At 43.2% G+C, this 24307-nt stretch overlaps 2 long non-coding RNA genes across 2 annotated transcripts in view; one reads left to right on the forward strand and one right to left on the reverse strand.

Annotated features, from left to right (window-relative positions):
- The window catches only part of LOC143514752 (uncharacterized), a 51764-nt gene extending 33657 nt beyond the window's left edge, over positions 1 to 18107 (forward strand). Inside the window, exons 3-6 of the long non-coding RNA XR_013130947.1 lie at positions 6091 to 6258; positions 6701 to 6882; positions 16842 to 17746; positions 17995 to 18107. This is a non-coding gene — a long non-coding RNA (uncharacterized LOC143514752). The remainder of the gene's footprint in view (positions 1 to 6090; positions 6259 to 6700; positions 6883 to 16841; positions 17747 to 17994) is intronic.
- LOC143514756 (uncharacterized) lies at positions 17136 to 23988 on the reverse strand. Its single transcript, XR_013130951.1, has 4 exons — positions 23731 to 23988; positions 23459 to 23528; positions 17559 to 17711; positions 17136 to 17265 (listed from the first exon to the last, which is right to left on the reverse strand). It is a non-coding gene; the product is annotated as an uncharacterized LOC143514756 (long non-coding RNA).
- Between the last annotated feature and the right edge of the window lie 319 nt (positions 23989 to 24307).

Here is a 24307-nt window from a genome sequence, read left to right on the forward strand (position 1 = left end):
AAGGTTCGACGTGTTGTGCACTCAGAGATGCTCAAACCAATCTGGCCATTCTGCTCTGACCTCTGATATCAACAAGCCATTTGCGCCCACAGAACTGCCGCTCACTGGATATTGTCTCTTTTTCGGACCATTCTCTGTAAACCCTAGAGATGGTTGTGCGTGCAAATCCCAGTAGATCAGTAGTTTCTGAAATACTCAGACCAGCCCGTCACTTAAATCATGCTCGGTTTGAACTGCAGCAGATCATCTTAGCCATGTTTACATGCCTAAATGTATTGAGTTGCTGCCATGTGATTGGCTGATTTGACATTTCATTAATGAGCAGTTGGACAGGTGTACCTAATAACGTGGCTGGTGAGTGTATGTGTGTGTCTGTGTGTGTGGGTGCACGTGTGTCTGCATATGCATGTGTGTGTATGTCTGGTTAACCATGTATGTATGTGTGTGCGCATGCACATGTGTGTGTCCACGTCTGTGTGTGTGCGTATGTGTGTGCATGTGTGTGTAACGTGTAACAGTATCATGACTCCAGCCTCTTCCAATGCTATTGTGCACTTGTGCTTCTGAGAATTGCCCTTCTCTTGCTGGTGTGTTCCAGCTCTTCCCTAACTGCCCCAGAAGCTCCCTGCTGAGCCAGAGACTCCCTCTCTCACTCACACATTAAAATAACATGATCAGCCCGGCTGTGCCTCCCTGCATCCGCATGTACCTGTCTGTTAAATACGGCACACGCGTGTTCACAAGCAGACACAGCCTCTTAAATACGGCACACGCATGTTCACAAGCAGACAGGGCCTCTTAAATATGGCACACACATGTTCACAAGCAGACACGGCCTGTTAAGTATGGCACACGCAGGTTCACAAGCAGACAGGGCCTGTTAAGTATGGCACACGCAGGTTCACAAGCAGACACGGCCGCTTAAGTATGGAACACGCAGGTTCACAAGCAGACATGGCTTCTTAAATATGGCACACACGTGTTTACGAGCAGACACAGCCTTTTAAGTATGGCACACGTGTGTTCACGAGCAGACACGGCCTCTTAAGTATGGCACACAAGTGTTCATGAGCAGACACAGCCTCTTAAGTATGGCACACGCGTGTTCATGAGCAGACACAACCTTTTAAGTATGGCACACGTGTGTTCATGGTCACTACTCCCATGCTGTCTATTTTGGCAAATCTTTCAATATGAATTGTTGATCTAACTTTTTTTAGTATTAAAAGGTGATCCATGCAGCATTTAGGAAGATTACAGAAATACTTGAAGTAATCTTCAAGTTCCCCTATGGAGTAGGGAACTGGTCTTGTGACCGGAGGGTCGTGGGTTCAATCCCCAGACCTGAGGCCATGACTGAGGTGCCCCTGAGCAAGGCCCTTAACCCTCAATTGCTCAATTGTATAAAAAAATGGGATAAAAATGTAAGTCGCTCTGGATAAGGGTGTCTGCCAAATGCCGTAAATGTAAATGTAAATTATATTTATCTGAGGATGATTAGAGCAGATTGTAATTTTCACACAGCCTATCCTTCTGCCACTTTGATACTGGCATTTGACATTTTAAAGGTGTTGAGAGGTTCCCTATGCACATTCATTATCACTGGCAGGACATCACCTGTTCTGTAGCTATTTGGGGATAGTCTGTGTTTATTCTGTCAAACAAACAGGTGAATTTCACGACTTGGTAAAAGCATCTTGCAGTTCTGCAACTAATCAAAGTGCAGTCAGATATTTTTAATTTATTTTATATATACTTAAATGTATTTTATCAATGATGCCCTATTTTACAGCTCAGTGCAGCAGATCTCTATAGATTTCAACCTCAACAAGCCTGACCTCTTTGCAGGGTCAGTTTCCTTTCTCAACACATAAGTTGCCACTCACCAATTACATTGCAACTGAGCATCTCTGGCTGGTCTTTAAGGAGGCAGGAATGGACCGATAAGGCTGACAGAATTTGGACATTACATACATTTTTGATCAGACAACAAAAAATGTGGATCTCCAGAGAAGACATCCATCCAGGCTGTGAAGACACGAGTGTCAGGGTTTGTAGGGGATGGAGATGTGAACGTAGGTGTAAAGAGAATGTAACAACCTTTAATAACAAAGGTACCCATACAAACAGAAAGCCAATAGCACAAAACCACATGAGAACAGAAGTGAACGGATTAATAACTCTGCAGGACTCAAGGACCAGAAGCAGCAAAGAACAAAGAGGTGTTATCTGATAAACAGGGCAAAAGTTCTTTATACAAAATAGTCAAGTGGAAAGTGACGCAGATTAGCAACACAGTGACGGGCACGTGAGACGTGTGGAAGAAAGAATGAATCCAAAGCACATATTTGGTCCATGAGTTAAGGAGCAGAAAGAGGGTAGTGAAGACAGGACGCGATCTAGGGTAACTGGGGCTGTGTCCCATAATTGAAAGAGAACGCTAGGGAATGCAGTGAGATTTCAGACTGTGTGACACATGGTTCCCACCTGTTAGGGGCTACAGGCTCTCTCCCTTGCCACAGAGCTCCACAGTGAATACCAGCTAGAGAGGAGATGGTGTTCTTCCCCTGCTGAAGCAGATGACATTGCAGTTTCATACCACTGTCAGCGTAGCATCGTCTAGTGCTTCAGCGCACTTTTAGGAGAACCCGAAAACGCTCGGCTCTGTCACACGAGTATGCAGCTGTCGGATTGGTTGGTTTTTTCGTTTAGCAGTACGGGGCAGAGGAGACCTGTCTCCGCGAAATGCAGATGCTGCCAGGTTGAATTCTCTGTGATCTTCACCCATGGCACATGGCACAACTGGGATACAAATCGAAATGCCAGCGGAAGAACCGATCTCTGTGCTGCTAACCATTTCTAAAACATAGGCACATGCCGTAGATCACCCGTCCCGGGCTGCTTCGCCCGTCCTCGCTGTGAACGGCTCTGCGGGCGGGATGTACGCCAGCGTGCACTAAGCACTTCCCAGTGGAGTGCCAGCGTGCTCAGAGGAAGCGAAACGGTGCGTCTGTCAGCTGCCCCCTGTTTTCACCAAGGCAACCCCAGTGACAGGCACCACAGGGCTCCCCCCCCTCCTTCTACCCTGTTTCTTTCTATCTAGTTCTATCCATCCATCTCCCTCACACACACACACACACACACACACACATTCTGTTTCCCTCTCACTCACGTTTACCCTTGCGAGTAGAGTGCATCGCCTCCCCATGCTGGGATCATTCAGGACGTGAAGTTCCAGCCAAGCCTGAGACTAAGTCCTCTGCACATTGGCTGAAGAACCTGATGTGCACTGTTTTAAATATACTCTGATTTCAGGTTTTATTTACCCAAATGCCTTTGAGCTTTTGAACATCCTGCATATATTATTGTCTTCATCCAGTTAATCAGTGGTTAGGTACAGCAATCTTACAGGTAAATTATACATTTGCCATTGGCAAAAGATCAGCCACCCTCATTGGTCCTGTTCTGATCACATGACCTCTGCTGATCCAGCATTGTGTGGGTTGTGAACCGTGGTCAGTAGTACACTAACATTGACATGGTAGGCACGTTTGGGGGTATTTGTAGTGTTACCTATGTTATAACATATGCTTTGTTACCTGACTATAAACAACCATACATTGATCCTAAGGTTAGAAACTGACCACTGGTGAAATGCTGGAGGATGGACAGTATGGCATGGTTACAGTCTATAGAGTCAGTCTGTAAGACAGTTGATATAGTCAGTCTGTAACGCAGTTTATAAAGTCATCCTGACAGTTAAGAGTTTAGGTATAGGTACCCAAATTAGGGTGTACAAGTGTAAGGATTCTGGACATAGTTTAGTTTAGTTATTGCCATCAAAATCCAATGGTTTGATCCTATACTCAAACCTCACAATGTTTCTCACTAAATCAAATAATAATAATAATAATAATAATAATAATAATAATAATAATAATAATAATAATGATGATGATGATGATGATGATGATGAAATATCAATAATATAGATTAGATCATTGCAGCAAGTGTTTGTTAGGCATTATTAAATGTTTACTCTGTCTGCAGTGTTAAGTCTGTCAGAGACATTATGCCACATGTGTAATCCTCCCAGCCCTCATCAGATAGTTTGTGTCTGTGTGTGTGGAGTGTTTTGTCTGTGTGTGTGAAGTGTTTTTGTCTGTGTGTGTGTGGAGTGGTGTCTAAATGCTTCCAAGCCCGTGCGAGTTTGTGATATGCCAAGTACACTTTGATTAGGCAATAAAAATGTAAATAAAGCAGGAGAAAACACTAAAAGCTGATTGGTGTGGAGATTAAAGTAATCCAGTATGACAGAATTTGTGCATGGGTGCTGAAAACATCTGTAGAAACACAAGCACTACTGCAAGAACAGAGTAAAGAAGGTCTGTGCAGCGACGCCATTACTGAAGACGTTCTGATTGCTAATCGCTTTATGCTATGAAGTAACAGAAGAAGACAAATTCATGGTAAAACCTTATAAGCCCCCACAAAACGTGTTTTTGTTTAACAATACAACTGATAATGTCAAAAACACATTATTTCAAGTGTCAATAACAAAGTTTTCCAGATTTAAATATAGAATTCTCAAATGTGATTAAATGTGATTATTTTTTATATTCTTAATTTTTAATAAATTGCAAACTACTGTTTATGATTTAGAAAAGTTTTAATTCATTCAAGTATTTAATTCATAATAGTAGTAATATAGTAGTAATATAGTAATACACAGTAATATTTGGGAAACATTTTTTCATCATTTTTGAAAAAGTGCTTATATGACACAAACTGTCATTAATTATTCATGTTAAGTATATTGGTCATGTTTTGGTTGCTATGACACCCAGACTACATTAAACCAAACTATGTTGTGGATGGTGCCTGAGAAACGTTCCAACACATTGATGGATGTTGGTTAGGGAGTCCTGCTACAGTTTCATAATACAGGTTAAAATCACAGAAGCCCTATTCATTATTCAGTTTGTTGTGGTTTTTATTTTATTTATTTATTTATTTATTCAAGCTTCTAATTTGAATTGATTATAATCATGAAATCATATAGGTTTGTGTTTCCTAGAATAGAGGAAACCATTGTGTGTGTATGTGTGTGTGTGTGTGTGTATGTGTGCGTGCGTGTGTGTGTGCGTGCGTTTGTGTGTGTGTGTGTGTGTGTGTGTGTGTGTGTGTGTGTGTGTGTGTGTGTGCACGTGTGCCTGTCTCCTGTATGAATCACCCTTTACTTAATTAGCTGGTTTCTCACATCTCCGTAAGAGCAGAGTGTGTTCAGTCTGATGTGAGACAGGGTGATATATAGGAGACACTCTACAAAGAGACAGAGGGATTACTCTGATCCTAAAATGCACTGGGTGAATCCTACATGTCTGATCTACATGTCTGATTGCTGAGGCACTAAATTAAGAGAAATAGCCCTAGACGAGGGATTGTCCTCCCATGTACTGTCAAAAAAGGGGCAAACTTTCTCTGACTAAAGGACATAGAGTATTTGCCATGGTGTACCACAGGATAGATTTTGGTTGGTTTTAAACTCAGACCTCCCCATCTTTTAAACGAATGAGCTTTGATGGTCTTCGTCTCCTTCCCAAAGCCTTATGGACAGATTAGCTTTAATGTAAGCCACTCGCAACGCAGCATGCAGCTGGGGAAAAGCCATGCGAGGATTTCGGAGTCCGTCAGAGAATCAACTGGAACTCGAGCGCATTTGATGCTAAGTGTCCTTGAGTCCGCCATGGTGAGCGCGGAGACCCCAGAGGCCTGGCTGCAATCGTGCTGGTTCCTCCTGTCATAAAGGCAGAAGGTTTCGATTTTAATGGCCCTCGTTAATTTGATCTTGTTGACATGTGTTATAGCAGTGTCACTCAATGGCACTTAATTGATGTTTATTGGAGATAATGAGGGGGTGATTGTCGTCTTCGGCAGCGCGGAGAGCTCTCGTTGTGACAGTGGCACTACAACGCGCTGTGTAGAGTCAGGGTCTCTGAGGATCACCTCCGTTTCTGTTCATTTCTGCTGGCCCAAGACACTGAACTTCTCATCTTATAAAGTGTGAATGTCCTTATGCTGTGGTGGCAGGCAGAAGCAGGAAGTGTGAGGATGGAGAACACGGCTGTGAGCGTGGCAACAGTGGGCCGCACAACATTCCCCAACATTGGAGTGAGGACTCGGGGAGGCTGCTGGATCTGGCATAGGCTCCCGCGCTGCACGGCCACCCTATGGCCCGAAGCCGATCACCGCTCTCAGGTAAATAAAGCAGAGATGTCAGAAGGCATCACACTGAGCATGAAGCATCTGCACCACACAGATGAGAATGGCTGCGTCACTTTATTCAAGCGCTCGGGGGCAGGTCAGGTGATTTCTAAGACCTGAATGCACAGTGTTATTTGTGTTGAGATGTCATTTAAGTTAAAGGCGTGAGATGGTAACTGTGTGTTTGTCGTCAAGATGCAGAGTTTAAAAATGATTTTCTTGCTGTCTGCTCAAAGTTATCATTCACCTTCTGTTCTACAACATCTCCACGTGAACAACTTGAGCAAAGCCGCAGAAAACATGATATTGGCAACTAAATCTGTGAACAAAGCCCTAACATTCAGAAAGAGAAGGGGACCGATGACAGAGTCAGGTGGGACACCACATTACGGACAGTGTGAAATCCAGAGCGTTCCTCTGGCTGTTCTATTCCCAGACAGGTGCAACAGTGCCCCCTGAGAAAGCTGTAACCTCAGAATGAACCCACAGTGCAATGCAGATATGACAGAGTCATCCAGAGCTTCTGTGTTGAATCCTGGGTTCTCTTCATCAAAGCAGCGTTTGAATTCGAGCAACAAAACAGCAGGTCTTTGACAACAGAGGTAAAAGAAGACAAAGGTAGGAAAATATGGAACTCTCCTCAAAAAAAACTAATGTGAGCTGTCAGCTTGACCTTTTTGTTTGGAAATGTTTTCCTCTTGACACATCTTAACTATCAACATTTATTTTTTTCCCCTTTATGGTGTTCTTATTTTAGGTCTTTTTAAGTCTTTTGAAGGGGTGGGGGTGTTATAGAAATCCTTTGATCTTGTTTTTCTTTTATCCAAAGATAAACCGAGGAAGTCCTGTTGGAATTTTGACCCAGACATTATAATGAGAAAGCAGGCATTCCTTAAACAAACTATGTTAAGTAATACAAACATAAGCTCAGTTTCTTTATTAAAAGTGCTTATACAGAAGATGCCTACCTCACCAACTAGCTGAACCACACAATCAGTCTAGCAGACATTATTCTAATTCATTTAAGAGTTCTGGCTAAAGTGATATAGGTAAACGGGTTGTTATTGACAGGCTTAGTAAATGGTCACTGCCTTAAATCTACAGGTGATACCAGGGCCGGAGTGGACCACTTTTTCAGCCCGGGAGTTTCATGCCCAAATCCGGCCCAAAATTATTTTTCCCTCCCAATCGGCCCAAACTAGACATTGACATGAGCCGGCCCATCGGGAATCCTCCCGAATCTCCCGATTAGCCACTCCGGCTCTGGGTGATACCTTATAGAAAAACATTACATTAATTATGTAAAACTGAAGAAAATTATATATCAGTTTATTTAATATGATGACCTCAATGACCCTAATGAAGCAATTTACAATTCCTTTTGACCCTCTTGTTTGGGTTTTCCTGCTCTCCAGGTTTGTAAAATCACTTATAACCCTTTCTCGTCCTTGTGTGACCCCTGCATGTCCCCTGTGGTTGGTGTGGGCCACAGCCATGACGTGTGGGCCAATGCGGCTGCCGAGTCCCATTTGCTCTTTCCCCTCTGACGATCCAAACCCGGCCCGTGTTCACAGCGGTGTTGGGTGACAACCCTCCAGCAGCCATGAAAGTCCATCTCCAAGCCCTTTGAACCAAGCCTCAGGGTCTCGGCAGCCAGCTAAGGTTTATAATAGCTCCCTTGTGTGCCGCTGATGGGCCTGGTAACCTGGGAATCGATTGAAAGCCTTTGCGTCCCCCCCTACCGCCACCACTAACCCTGGAATCCCGGGATGCAAGCTAATCCTCCACAGGTAAATCAGAGGACTCTATTGTTTTATCGTGTTTAATGCCATTTTCAATGCCCTCTGAGCCGGACTCGGTCTGTGCATTGGGAGTATTGACTGATATCCACCGAAGGAATAAGAAATATACATTTTTGGTGAAGTGCCCTTTCTGGGTGTTCGCTCACAGGGCAGTTCATTGTTGAGGGGTTTGTTTGATCTACGTGAGAAAGTCAAAAAGCAAAGCTGAGCGGTGAGTTCTCAGGTAAGCAGAAAAGTAAGGGGGGGGGACTGAGGCAGAGGTTATAGTTCAAGACTCCTGAACATTCTGGATACCTGGATACTGACAGGTCATCATTGTGTGTTCTCTTAAATGCTTTGAACTTTTGCTCTCCTTATCTTATCTACAGGAAGAGCAAAAAATGTCTTGAATTTTCAGATACATCTGGAAGTAGCAAACAACCCAAAGTCTGTGAATTTACGTATTTTACATAACAAAATACCAAAAAGAAAACAGAAAAAAACTTGATTTGATGGCCACGGATGGTGAGAGTGCTGATGTGTGTGTGATCTAGATCTCTGTCTAGCTCTAGATCTTCTTTCTTTCTCTTACTCCCCTTTTCCCTTCTGCTTTCCAGAAGTATTTTTCATCCTATTAGAAACATCACTAGATCTTGATCTAGTTAAAATCATAATATGCTCATACACATATGTCCTTATTTCCAGGGTACTTTGATGATCCATTGCAGATAAAGCCATCATCATTTTTTAGGTGTTCCTTTAAAAGCTTGCTGAGTTATATTCATTGCAGGTTGCAGGACCTCTAAACAGACTCGTTTGTCAGAGGAGTCCTACCTTCTTCTATTAATTGTGATAAGGACGCTGGCCTGACCTCCCAGTGGTACTCAAGGGTAGTGGAACTGTCTGCTCACCACACTTCTGTCACTGTTATAAATAACTCCAATCAATGCCTCAGTTGGCTTTAGCTAGCTCGCTAATTGCTAAAGTGTCAAGATACCTTCACCAAAATACCTTCACCTCTGAAACATCCCCAGATATATGTGCCCTGTGTGAGTGTGTGTGTGTGCATGTGATGATCTGTGTATATCTGCCTCTGTCTGTGTGAGCGTGTGTGTATCTGTGTATGTCTGCCTCTGTCTGTGTGTGTGTGTGTATCTGTGTATGTCTGCCTCTGTGTGTGTGTGTGTGTGTGTGTGTGTATGGGTGTGTATATGGGTGTGTGTGTATGAGTATTTGTGTATGCCTGCATGTGTGTGCGTGTGCATGTTTGCCTGCCTCTGTCTATGTGAGCATGCATGTGTTTGTATGAATATCTGTGTATGACTGTGTCTGTCTGTGTGATTGTGTGCATGTGTATATTTGCCTGCCTCTGTCTATGTGAGCGTGTGTGTCTGTATGTGTATGAGAATCTGTGTTTGCCCGCATTTGTCTGTGAGTGTGTGTGTGTTGGTATCAATATCTGTGAATGCCTGCATCTGTCTGTGTGAGCGTGTGCATGTGTTTGCCCACATCTGTCTGTGAGCATGTGTGTGTGTGTCAGAAAATTTGTGTATGCCTGCATCTATCTGTGTGCGTTAAGCTTTAAGAATGAAAATCATCATCTAATGAATCCAGCCTGAAAACATATTTGTCTTAATGGTCATGTTGCTCTTAACTTTAAAATACTTACCTGGTATATTGCATTTTACATTAATAATCATGCATGCCATATTTATTCGAGGACAGTACATTGCAACTGCTTTAAATTATCTGGACATACTGTACTGCATATGGTGATATCAATCTTCACACTTTGCGCATGTGAATTGTGCCCACTTTTTAAAATATCCACCTTGTCCTGTGTAGCGACTGTATGGGAACTGTCTTAAAGTGGGACAGGTGCACATTATGTAGGTTGGAGTCACGATGTAGCAGGAGGGTGTGTATCTCCGGTTCCGGAGGGCTGCACTGATGTAGAGGCAGTGGACCTATGTGCGCGTGTTTTGAATTTTGATAGTTTCGATTCTGCAAACGCTTTTGATCACCTAAAACATTTGACGAGACGTTTACCTGGTTGCTTCTCGCTGTGTGTGAGGGGCGACTTCAGACGGCATCACTTTGAAGATCCAGCACAATACAACAGCCTACGCATCTCGCAGCAAGCAATGCCCCCTAACCACGTGCAACAGAATATTTTGATGGTGGCTCGTACTCTTTTAATTTAAGGTCCTCGAGCTGAGGGAGACAAGCTAATTGGTACATAGCATTTGAACATGGCGTGCGGTCAGGTTTAACACGTTATCGCAGGCTGTGGGAATTGTGTTTTTTTTTTTTTCCAAAATTACACGTCTACGACACATTCCCACAATAACGCTGACGTGCTAACTACCTTTAACCACGGACCACGTTTATTAAGGTGGTGTTTCTAAATTCGTTCATGGCACGGTTTCGTGACCATTAGAGAAAGCGGCCTCAGCTGACGGACGGTGCAGAGGTTGGCTTGCAGATTGAAGCGCTAAAAGGAACGGGGGGTTCGGTGTCTGGCCAGCTGGATCAAACTCATGCGAAATCTGCTTGATCTGCACTGTGAGGAAGCGCTAGCGGGCTAAACCCGAGCTACGTGGCTGGAATTGATTGATGCGCGTTGGGCGAATCTACTAGGCAGCTTCGCTTCTTAACTGGGAAAGTCGCCCGCGCTTTTGTTTCCCTCGCGCAGACACGGAAATAGAACCCTCTCATCTCCGGTGCCGCCTGGGAGGTCTCGGGTACGACGGCGTCGCCAGAGAAGCTCCGCCCGCGGTTCGAGTATCTCCCGGTGTAGCTCGGCAGCTCTCAGTTCTCCTCAGAATAAGTTACACGCCGGGGCGACTGCTTTCAGAACTGGAGACGTCATATTTATCTCCCAGAGTTTGTGGGCGTCGCGGGGGAAAAGTTTATTATTTGGCACGATGAGTGCCAGGGAGCAGAGGAGAGCAAGAATGGGGCAAAAATGCTGCAATAAAAATGATGTATGAGCCGTCAATCTGAGCGCAGCGTGATACATCACCCTTCCAGACATGTTCCTCAAAGCCCTCCTTTAATGAACTACGTGGTGGAGTCGTATTGCACTTTAATAGATTTTGTCGATGAAATAAGCCTTGCTTGTCTTCACAAATATGAAGAAGTGACGCCCGTTTTATTGTTCAGGATCGGTTCTTCAAGAAGCTACAGCAAACGTAGCGGTCGCTGAATAGAATTTCTATCAAAGTAGCTATATGGAGACTTCGTGTATTGATTGATGTTGGTCTATAATGCGTTTGTGGATCATGCAACGTAAAACTCACATTTCCATGAAGGCCTGGAATAAACAAATGTGTCGGAGCAGGAGTAGTAATATTCTCTCATTATCTTTTTTCTCTTATTATTTATGAATTTATTCATTTATTTATCCATTAGCTGTAACCACGCCATGATGTGCTGTTCACGAGCAGAAGAACATAAAGGATAAAAAAACTACAAAATATTTTTGTTTTGAGAATATAAAATTCTTTTCATGAAACAAAAATAAAAAAAAAACAAGACACGTTTAGGCAATGCATTGAGGAAGCCTTTAAACTTGAGATGGCAGTCTAGTAAAAAAAAAGTACAAGTATAAAAAACAATACAATAATAAAATAATTAAATTAGAAGTTAACACTTAATCTTTTGCTTAAAGAGTTTGAATATGTGCTTTTTATTTGTAATGTATAAAACCATAACTGTTTAGGCAAAAGTCCGCTCTTCAACATATGACATGATGAAATTTAAAACAAAGTTTTAGCAAATATGAATTTTTTCCCAACTGAAAAGTAACATTTAAAAAATTTGACAGGAAAGTAAATATTTAAATAAATGTTCTCTGGTATGAGAGAATTTCTGTTGAGACTTGCATTAAGTTCACAGAGAGTTTATTAGATGATAAAACTCTACTGGACTTACTGCATCACCACATCATCATTAAAGTCAATTCACTATCTTACATGTTGTTTTTTAATATTATTTACCAAAGACCTTTAACATTTGAAAATGGTGAAATATTTTTAATGCCTTTTCAAACCAAGTGGCTTCCATGAGCTTATTAAAAGCAGTGCAATCTTACAATTTTACTAAGGTTTGGGTATTTGCTGAGGTTTGGAGATTGACTAAGGTTTGGAGATTTATTAAGGTTTGGAAATTGACTAAGGTTTGCAGGTCCATCTGTCCCACTCCTGCTTCTCTGCAAACCTTTTCCAGAGTCCCAACATCCAAAGACACTCATGCATAGCATTAATCCTGCTCTACCTCATGTGATGTATAAATGCATAATATACCGTAAAGGCAGGAATGCCCACGTCCTTGTAGAGATGTTTCCTAATTAATACAGCTGGACCAAGCTGACATTTCCAGTTGCTGACTGAAGCCAAGAAAAGTCACTGAGCGCTTTTGTTCTTAGAGCAACTATATTAGTCTTCGCTACGAGTCTTTAAGAACTCATTTACAGCACCTTCAACACTACAATTATGTTAGCATTAGCAACATTTGTGGGTCAGTTGCGAACCTGCATGTCTAAATCACCTCAAAAGGAGTGACCTCCCATGTTGTGACATCTTTCCCTGGATTTTAGGAGTGAACCACTCAGGACAGAGGAGAGGAACATGACAGGATTTCCCAGAATGCCATGCGTCTCTCCGCTGACTTTATCTGGTTTAAGTGTTGGTGTTATAAATAACCCGTTTGTGTGCATGTGCTTGGTTTAGATGTCTTTTTTCCTCCATTGCTGTGTTGGAGTGAGTACACTGTCATCATCGTGTGTCTTTTGCTGCTTTCCCCCCTGTTCCAGTGCCCCTTTCTGCTGGTATGGGTCTTTTGAAAGACTCAGCTGCTGTAATAAAGAGCACAAAGGTCATTGTTTGCCTCGATCCTCTGTAAACACTGTTGCTACAATCTGTTATCCTAAAATTTCATTTAATACTACTTACTACTCATGCGTCAATGGTGTAGAGATGAACTTATGTTATTGTATTTTACTGTCCATAATGGCTTTATTTACGCTACACCGTTTTCATTACAACACACATTTAGAGCATTTTATGGGTTTCAGATGCGATTATGGATGTAAAGCTGTACATTCTACCTGTGCATGTTTGTGTATGTACATGTCTTACAGTGTGTGTGTGTACTTCACATATATGTCTTACAGTGTGTGTGTGTGTGTGTGTGTGTGTGTGTGTGTGTGTGTGTGTGTGTGTGTGTGTGTGTGTACTTCACATGAAGATGTATTTATTACATTAGTGGCAAGTTGTGCTCGTATTGCCATGTTACAGGCCCGTGCGTGTGTGTGTGTGTGTGTGAGTGAGTGAGTGACAGAGAGAGAGAGAGAGAGAAAGGGAGAGAGAGAGAGAGATTGTATGTGCATGCAAAATGTATAGGCAGAAACCTGACTGACACTCTGTGTTCTATACCCGTTTATACCTGGTCCTTTCACTAGCACTCCAGTCCTGATAGGACTCCAGTTAGTCCTGAGAAGACTCCAATTAGTCCTGATAGGACTCCAGTTAGTCCTGAGAAGACTCCAGTTAGTCCTGATAGGACTCCAGTTATGCCTGATTAGTCCTGATTGTTATGTGGCATGGCATATGCAGATCAGCGCACATACAACAACCAATTGCTGCCTGGAAAATTTGCTTGTCATACACTTAAGGCACCAGATCCAGCAGTTGATGTTAATGGAAAAATGACCTATATGGCTAATTAATACAGCAGTGACCTTGGTCCCAGCTGGAGTAAACACTTCTAGTAGGAGTGTGTCATGAGGGCACCTCCTCACACACACGCATCAGGTCTGTTGATGTAGGTTCTTTGACAGGGCTTGTAGTACGTAGCTTAAAGAGACAGACGTGTTTACTCCATCATAACCTCCAGCTAAGATCCATCTCAGAACAACCTCCTGGAGTGGTTTTGAGCTAATCGGTTTTAGTCTGTCTTGGGTGCATTTACACTTGAATTTTTATGTGTATAGTCTGTATCTGGTTATAACCCACTCACGATACATACAATGAGCAGGTGTAAACAGGGTCTATAGCATCTCTCCCCTATAGGTTTGTTCTATGTTTTCCCACAGGAAATTTGTAGTTTGTGTCTCCACACACAAATACAAGGAAGGCACATTAACTGTGTGTGTGTATGTGTGTGTGTGTGTGTGTGTGTGTGTGTGTGTGTGTGTGTGTGTGTGTGTGTGTGTGTGTGTGTGTGTGTGTGTGTGTGTGAGTGTGTGTACAATTGCATGGAAGACAAACAACTATGTTGTTCTCCCATGAGAACATGAGAACTGTGTCATTGTGCATGTGTATGTGAGAGACAGAGAGAGGGGGAGAGAAAGACTGTGTGTGTGTGTGTGTGTGTGTGTGTGTGTGTGTGTGTTTGTATATAATCTTATTATGTAATCTTACAGATTATGATCATAAACTTGATCTGCACACTAACTCTGCACTTCACACTGATTTCTTTCTCAGGACAAATATTTAGTTTTTGTGGACAATGTTTCTGTGTGCGTCAGAGAAAAACTTGGCACTTACATAGAGGGAATGTTAACTTTGAGAAACACCTTGTGTGTGTGTATTCTATAGATTACAGTGATAAACATGATCTGCACCGTAATTCTGCAATTGACATCACCATTCCCTTGATAGGGGTGGATTATGCTTTTTCACAAGAAATATTTAGTCATTCCTGATGACAGTTTACACTGAACATTAAAATGTTTTCTTAATTGATGCCTTGGAAAGGAATTTTTCAACAATAATGGACAGGCATCCCACAAACATAATGTTCACATTCATATTTTATCCACTCCTCTTTATTGAGAATAACTGAATAATATCAGAGGTCCCTGCCCTGAATTCTGTGAATGTGAATTAGCAGACATCGTATCCTGGATTTAAGGAGTGGATCACTCGGGACAGAGGAGCACACCAGGCCTTCCCAGAATGCCATGTGCCACAAAGCCTGCATGCGGGTGGGAATATGGGCCCAGCTGAGGGTGGAGTCACACCGTCCCGATGCGATGGGAATGTCGGCCCAGCTAAGGCTGAAACTCTTCCTACTGTTCCCGCTATTCCCACAAGCTGTTCTTAGGTGACAGTGAGAGCCTCTCTGAAATGCAAATGCACAGGGATCACGGCGATGGCTACACATTTTGACATTTAAATGGCAGACGCAGTGGCAGAGGTCACTGGCTCACTGACTGTGACATCACACAACCCCTAATCAGACCTTCTGTAGCCGGTCCACCCCTCCCACATCTCCCATACTGACCCTCCCACATCTCCCATACTGCCCCTCCCACATCTCCCATACTGCCCCTCCCACATCTCCCATACTGACCCTCCCACATCTCCCATACTGCCCCTCCCACATCTCCCATACTGACCCTCCCACATCTCCCATACTGACCCTCCCACATCTCCCATACTGCCCCATTTCTTGCTGTTTCGGCTGGAGACTGCAACCCTGGTTTAGAAGTAATAAACAACTACTGAGAAGTTCAGGAAATGGTGCTTAGCAGTGTACACGAACACTTGAACACTGGACTTTTAATTTTTTTTAAATAATGGAACTGTATTAACAATGAAAAGTTAAATTAATACGGACGTGGGCAGAGTCTGTTTATTCCCACATTAATGTACCTTTTGTCTATTTCTTACACATGGCTAATTTCAATTTGGCCCATGCTCTTATGTACCCCAGAATAATGTGCCATCTCTGCCAGTGTAATGGCATTGTCTTATCTTTTGTCAGACATAATGACAGTTTAATTGCTTGGATAAACACCCAGAGCATTTTGACGCAGCATGGCACCTCATGCAGTAGAAATGCTTCAGTCTCCTTCCTCCCAGACCCTCCCTCCGCGTCCCCAGCTGACTGATTACATTGCCATCTTGTTTGACTAGAGAAAAAGTAATTAAGTGAGGAGAGAGGTGACACCAGTGCTGCTGAAATTGTTTATTTATCGAGAGACGCAGACGACGGCCCAGGCTGTGGAGAGGAGCACAGTCACTCGGCTCCTCCCCTCCCCACCTCCTCCCCCTGTCCTGTTTAACCTTTGACCCGGGCGGCTTCACCCTTCCTGCAGAAGCTAGCTCTGCAGGAATTATTCGATCTGGTGGCGGAGGCTATTTATAATGAGAGGCCTGATGGGTCAGAGCTTAAAGAGAGCGCTTGTTAATCCAAGTGACTCTGGCGAGGAAGCCATGGCAGGTTGCAGCTCCCTCTGGGGCCAGATCAGGGTGTCCATGGCGTAAGATGTCTTTTGGAGGCACAACACACGTCTGTTGCACATCCCTCCGCCCGTGAACCGCATTCCTCACTGAGGATGAACACGGGGCTGCATGCGTAAGTCTCACTGCTGTGGATGTGATGGATTCTTTGTTGGCTTGCGAGTAGAAACCACTCGTATGAAGCGTCTCTGCAAATGTTTTGTTGTGGTAAATGCCAGTGTGTCTGGGCTTCATGTTAATGTTGTGTCAGGTTGCAGGTTTTTGATTGCTTCTATAACTGCAAAAAAAAAAAAAAGTTTTCCAGCTTTATTTGTAGTGCCATCGTTGTGCTTTTCTTTTAATGGATTTGTGTTGTCAACTTTTGCTTGCTTTGCGTTGCTGCTGTTCTGCAAGTGTGGGTCAGCATCCTCTCACACACACTACCACATTTCCTCCCGTCACTGCACATTTGTAATAATGAACACTAATCCATTAAAACATCTATTAAGTTCTAATACTTCTGTGCACCACTGGAATTCTGGGTAATGAGGACATCCATTTTCAGCATGGCTTTCCGCTGCCCAGGAGCAACGCTAGTGGAGGAGATTTGGCACAGCTGTGATGGAAACGTGCGATGGATCCATAGAGCTACACCGAGAGATCAATCGAGGCAGCGAGTGGCCCGTAGTCCGTGCATCACGGTGATGGAGCTCACACTGCAATCCATACTTACCCAGAGAGAAAAGACACCATCAAGGTCAGAACAGGGCACCAGGAAAGTGTCCGAACAGACTTTCTCAGTCTGGGAGATAGACGAGGATTACTGCACGAGTCAAGCAGCTCTGGCCGCAAGCGTTTCAACACTGATACAGTCTGCATCTGTACTGCAGAACGTTGGAGCTGAAAGAGTACGAGGATAAGCAGTAGGTTGTGAGCTTTGATTGGAGAGTATTTACATGTGCACAGGGGGATGTCTATTAATTCCAACCCTACATCAGAACAGAAGAAATGAACATGTTTCAGAAACTGTGTGTTTAGCAGTGTTTCCCTATATCTGGACCAACCAGCACCGTGCCCTTACATTCACACAGTGCAGAGACTTATGACATAAGGAATTTATAACGTGACATAAGGAATTTATAACATGATGTATGGAATGTGTTTTAGAGTGTACGGATAAACAGGACTGAAGAAACGGTGGAGAGGTTCCTGCAGGGAAAAGCTATGAATCTGCTCACGATCGCAGGAGCACCAACAGACTGAGGAACGGAGAGATGTTCACCTGGGAGAAGTAAACCTGGGAGACGTTCACCTGGGAGATGTTCACAGAAATGTCAGGATAGGACTTCTGGCCTCTGGGTGAAAGGCCTCTTCTCAGACAGCAACGCTGTGTCCACTCATGCACGTGGCAAATACTGTCTGGTCACACTGCACCCTGGAGTTAAAGCAGATTAATATACTGCTCAACAGGTGTGTAACAGATTACCAAGGAAAGCCAGTCATCGTTGCATATAGTCATTCGAGTAATGTGGCAAACACCTATGTGTATAGTGTGAATCAAACCCACAGATCTATAATAAACAACTGTGTTTTATATTGGTGCTGACACCACTCTTCAGACAAACCTAACAAATTGTCCAAAAGGCCACGACTAATTAACAGTACTGCTGTTGCAGGTGTCCTCTGTTGTAGCTTTTGTTTAATATGTTTATTTTCAGGGGGGGAAAGGTCCAGAAATAAGATGTGAAAAACCAGAAGTCAAACTCAACACAAATCCATCACATCCATCAATGACAAAAAAACAACATTTTTAATTGATGATTGATTTATGCATGTATTTTTTTGTAAATAAAAAAATAGCAAAAATATTATTTCTCTTCTCTTCATTAATAATCAGAGGAGACTGTGAGGTGAGTTCTCTATCATATATATCATTATATCAGGGTAATTAGGACACAGAATCTGAATGTCTTGGGAAAATTCTCATAATAATATTATTGCAAGAATTAGGAGAGCAAGACAGGCCAACAAGCCTAGGACAAAGCCCGCAGGTCAGCAAATGATGTTGTTGACAGTATAAATAAAAATATTTTATCTCATATTTCATCTTTTGTTCCAGTCTGAAAGAAACCTTCCAAAGATCTGATAGGAAAATAAAATAAATATTTAATAATAAAGCAGAACAATTTTCAAATTGTGTGTGTGTGTGTGTGTGTGTGTGTGTGTGTGTGTGTGTGTGTGTGTGTGTGTGTGTGTGTGTGTGTGTGTGTGTGTGTGTGTGTGTGTGATGAATTCCAATTAACTAAAAAATTTCTTTGTCGATGGAGCAACAAATAAAGACCATCCGATGACACTAGTGACCTCTGCTGGCAAAAGCGATCAAGACGCCAGACCAGCCCCTCCCCCGCGCCCGCCCCCTTCCCCGCCCCCTCCCCTCCCGAAATCAGACTGTCATACGCAATCCAACGCAATCAGTGTCATGTCAAAACCTGAATATCTCTATCCTTCCCAGGCATGGCAGAGCAGTTCTGGGCTGGGTGAAGTCAGACAGCAGTTGCCGGGCCTTTTCCAGGACTGCCTTGCAGGCTTGTCAGAATGGGGGGGTCCTCCGGGACAGCACGCTTCAGGGGATCGGAGCCATGCTGATGTAAACCGTCACGTAAACAGTGCAACTGCCGAATAATCGCATACAGCGTTTGACCGTCGAGGTTGGCCGAGACCTCGAACATAACGGCATCCTGAACCGCGACGGGCTCGTTAGCGTCAGCCGCGCGGAGTGCAACAACACCGGACCGTGCCAGAGAGAATTACACATCTGCTGTGGCGCGCGGGGGACCATCGTAAGGCGCAAGGTGCATGTGATCTTGGGCAACTTCAGTGCTACATCCAAATGGTTATTTTAAATAAAATACACTGCCCCCTCCCCCTTTTATTGGTTCTACTTTTCGATTTATTTGTTAATTCTTTTATTTATTTATTTTATTGGAGAGATCTTTAAATCTCAACGTCTGTGCCAATACAGTAAGATCAATACATTTCAGCGGGATGCATATCGAGGCCAGAATCTGCCAATCGGCAAAGTGATGATTATTTTATCAAAAGAAGTCTTACTTAACCAACTTAAAGAGGGAGCAGCACCAGCAGCGGCAGACGATTGAAACTCTAAATCCGTTTTTTGCTCATCGGCAGTATGCGGTTTGAAGTCTGACGTTTTAATTGAATATGTTTATAGGAAAGCAACCTCTCTTCAATCTCACATCAGCTGGGTTACCATATTTACTGAGATGCGTCCTCTGGTTCACCCCGAACAGCTCTCTCCTCCCTCTCACTCTCTCTCCCCTCTCTCTCATTCCCTCTCTCTCTCCCCTAATTCTTTCTCTCTGTTTCTCTAGCCACCCCCTCCACTCTTTGATCCTTCCCTGCAGACGGCAGAAAAAGATGACAGCTTCTCAACAACCATGCAGCCGAAGGAGAAAAGAGGAGAGGGGGTTTGAAATTTTTATCAACGGGGTGACATGTAAAGCATCAAACAGCCTCCGGGATACGTTAATAATGCCTCATCCTTGAGAGTACACGCGCTTTTGTGAGTCAACACCCAATGCCTGCCCTCCATCATAGGGGCAAACAAACACGCGTCTAAACATGTGCGCACATACAGCCTTCTATCTCCCTGTATCTCGACAGAACAGCGGAATATGGCTTAACCTGACATAGCTCCTTATCGGCTCGGGAATGCGGCGTCAAGCAGACTTTCCTAACAGGTGGGCGACATCTGTGTAGATGGAGAGTTCTGACACAATCCGCGCTCTCTGTTTACCCCCTGAACATACGGCAGAGAGACGCTGATCTGTGCCCAGTCACCAGTATGAGCCAGTGTCCCTGGTGCCCTCTGAACGCGTCTCACTCCCAGAGGTTCTCCCACACGAGCAGCTTGAGTATTATACGATGCAGTTTATAAAGATGCGGGTAATGTTGATTTGGCCTAGAGCAAGTTCCGTTCTGGTGCAAAGTAAAAGCCTTGAAAAGGTGCAAACTTCCACCTTGATTTTAGCGTGACGATGAGAAAGTGGGCATAACACAGCGGGGGTAAAGACAGCGCATTTAGCATGAGTCAGACACATTAAATGCTCCTGCAGACAGGGGGGAGAGACATTTACAGTGCCATACTGATTTGGACGAAGAGGCGCGAGGTTTAGGCCGACCTAAAGAGGTGATGGCGGGGACGTGCCCCGAGGTGCCTCTCGCGCAAACTCGGATCAGCATGGCGCACGAGGGAAATGTAAAGGCTCCATGGCGACGGGGCGCGCGCCTCTAGCAGCCGTGTCCCACGGTTGAACCCAGCGATACTTGTGCATCACACAGCTCAGTGGGAAATGTATTCAAATACATCCTCCACATCCCCGGAGCTGTCTTCAGCGCGCGCACTCGCGCGCACACACACACACACACACACACTGGATGTGTGCGCGCACAACATGCTTGACTCATTTTGAAATGCTATACCACACTTGTTTCTCCTACAATACACCCGTTGACTTGTATGTAAAAATGAGGTTAAATTAAGTTTCTTCTTAGGGGACAGCAGAACAATCAACTCCTAGTGGACACTGTTCCATAGTGCCATTTTCAATTAAATAGGTCAGTAATAATTATAATATCAATACCAAGTGTTAAATTAACTCCTAAAATAAATATTAGTGTAATCTTTGATCAATAACAGGTTGTTATGTTTCACCTAAAGGAGGAATTGAAATAATCTCATACATATGGAAGCGCACCAGTCAGCTGCTCCTCGTGGCAGTGGGTTTGACAGTTGGACACTGCTGGGATCTGCAGGCTGAGCTGGCGTAGGCTGCTGTGAAAAACAGCGGCACTGTGGTCACATGAACTCAGGATGTCTCTCGCGTATCTGCTCGAACTGCGGGCGTCAATTAACTCCGAAAGTTCCCGAACTTCCATTTTACATTGTGTGTGTGTGTGTGTGTGTGTGTGTGTGTGTGTGTGTGTGTGTGTGTGTGTGTGTGTGTGTTGTCTTAGGCAGTTCCCTGAATCCTCACAACAACTGCGTCTCATGATACACCCCCACCCCAAAAAAAGACCCAAACAACAACAAAAGACGACGCTTCTCAGACGTTTACTGAATGCAGCGCTGGTGCCTAATCGCAGGCGAGCTCCAGATGGCTCGCGGTAGGACTTTGAAACCAACATGAAGACATGGCTGGAAGTAAAACACCGGCTTCTATACCCCCCGAAGCAGCTCATTTCAATAAGAACAAAGCCGTAGCGGATGACACATTTCTATCCGCCAGAGGCCATTTTATTTCTAGAATAAGTTCTACATTTATAATTCTTAATTTTTTTAATCAAAGCAAAAGTCATCAAATGCTGTTGAAATTAAGAGTTACAAATGTTACAAACAATTCTAAAACAAGTCTAAAATGTTGTCTATTTGCAAACAATTGCAACCAAACACGAGCACACGAGAGTTCGTCAACTTTTAAAAATGAATAAATAAATTAGATCACGTCATCGTGTTAATTATGTCAGGTAATCAGACGGCTTCCAGTGGATGTATGTGATCTCTGATATGTAAGTCTGAAATGCTTTCTACTGTTTGCATATAGATTCTGTGTTGTACTGCTTGCGTACCATTTCAGGGCGTGTAAATACGTAATTCCTTTGAAGTATATTATTGTCAACCTCCTGTTAGTGACAGTCCTCCATAGATTGTTTCTTAAAGCAAGGTTGTACTGACCTCTTGTGGTCATTAGCTTCCACTGACATTGTATAATACTATTTAAAGAAACGACTGTAAGGTTTTAATTTCAGCGTAGGCTCTTCACAACTTGGTCTGAAAACACATGTGCTCATCACTCAGCAATATTAATGTCTCACATGTTACCATATTGCTTCGAATCTAGCAGAATATACCTACAACATTTTATGAATTGCAGGCTGTCACAGGTTCCAACACTGAGCTGTTACACCTGGATTATGAAGAAAAATGCATCAACTCTCTAATTATTTGTTAGAGATGCGGTTCTTAGGGCATTCTATGGAGTATATGTATTTTTAAAAGTTCTTCTATTAAGAACCAATATCAATATGTACAGACAGAGACACACAGAATAATTACAGCATAATGCTGACCTCCTCATATTCACTCACTCTAGGTTATTGTGGCTGTGTCAGTGCATAAAGATCTTCTAACACTAATCATGGAATAATCTGTTTAGCATATAATGCTGTTTAACCAAAACAATGAGTATACAATGGTTTTCTTGTTATAATTACTTTTTCACTATAAACAATACATACTGAAGACCATATAAGAGACTGAAGACCACAAATACTGAAGACCACATACATACTGATGACCACATAAATTTTGAAGACCGCAAATACTGAAGACTACAAAAGGGACTGAAGACCACATACATATTGATGACCACATAAGGAACTGAAGACTACATAAATTCTGAAGACCACATAGATATTGAAGAGTATATAAGGGACTGAACGCCACAAAAATTAAAGACTACATAAGGGACTGAACACCACAAATACTGATGACCACATAAATATTGAAGACCACATAAATACTGGTGACGACATAAGGGATTGAAGTCCACATAATGGACTGAAGACCACATAAATACTGAAAACCACACAAGGGACTGAAAACCACATAAGGGACTGAAGACCACATAAATACTGAAGACCACATAAGGGACTGAAAACCACATAAGGAACTGAAGTCCATATAAGGTTTGACACAGTTGACACAGTTTGCCACACATCCCTTGTTTTGAGTCACATGCCTCAGCTAACATTTCTAGAGGGAAGGTTTCACCAAAAACATCAGCAAACGTGTTCAGTAGGCCCATGGAACATCAATACTGCTTCACTGAGTGAACTCTAATTCAATGTGACTGTGTTCTATAGATTCTGTTAGGTCAGGATTTTAATACACCTAACTGCTGCAAAATAAGCACCCCGGGCCTCTGTGACACGCTGTGCCTTAGCAGTCAATATGAAGGATGTGTAGTCATCACAGGCTGAGATTTTCTACCTGGAGACTTATACCATGGTGTGTTTGTAGGTTATAGAAGGTTACAGGAATGCAAACAACTTACGCACTGGAAAGAGAGTGAACAAGAGAGAGAGGGAGAGATGGCTCACCTGGTTGCCATGGTGACATTCCCTCTCCTCACTTCAATATCCACTGAGCAAAGAATATTCCACATCCTGACTGAAGAGCCATATAGCAGAGTAACAAAGAAAGGCACACATGTTAACCTTGCCTTAGTAATATGACAAAAATGAACTTTTGAGTGCAAGAATTCTGACCACACAGAGCATGACATACTGTGAACATGATAAGTGTCTAGCCTATGCTAACTTGCACTGCAATGCAAGACTGAAACAAACTAGTCATTGCAGTTTCCTACTACCTCGGATAAATCTTTAAAACCTTCAGGGCAATGGCTGACATCCCACAGTCTCAGGGTGTTTAAGCTTGGATTTTAATTCCCTTTATGGCCTGGTTTCCCTTCTATTAATTTTGTGTTTAGTTTTGTAAGGTAAACACTTAACCTTTTCACTTTCCTATGAGTGTAGCTGTCTGTCTGTCTCTATTCCTCCTGTGTGTGTTTGTTATTCAAACTAGCCAAAAATGCTATTTGGCATTAGGAAGAAGGTAAATGAATTGGAAACACTTGTAAATATTTCTGCACAATTGAAAATCCTAATCAGTTATCTACCTACTCAATGTGAACTTCAGTTTGAAACTGACCAAAAATGTTATTTTACACCTAAACTGGGACAGCTTGCATCTAATAAGGGGCTCTTTTTGTTTTCTAAGCAGTGCCCCCTCAACCTATCCGGGCAAGGGGGGAGGGTACACGGTTTGATTCAGCAGACAATTGAAGTGACCAACCACAAAACAAACGATCGTTCGAACTGTCCAATCGTAAGCCACGTTTGAAAACGCGCTCTATACAGCTGCAAGAATGGGCGGTCTTTCGCCAA

The sequence above is a fragment of the Brachyhypopomus gauderio genome, chromosome 1 (assembly GCF_052324685.1).
Source record: "Brachyhypopomus gauderio isolate BG-103 chromosome 1, BGAUD_0.2, whole genome shotgun sequence".
NCBI classification, from domain to species: domain Eukaryota; kingdom Metazoa; phylum Chordata; class Actinopteri; order Gymnotiformes; family Hypopomidae; genus Brachyhypopomus; species Brachyhypopomus gauderio.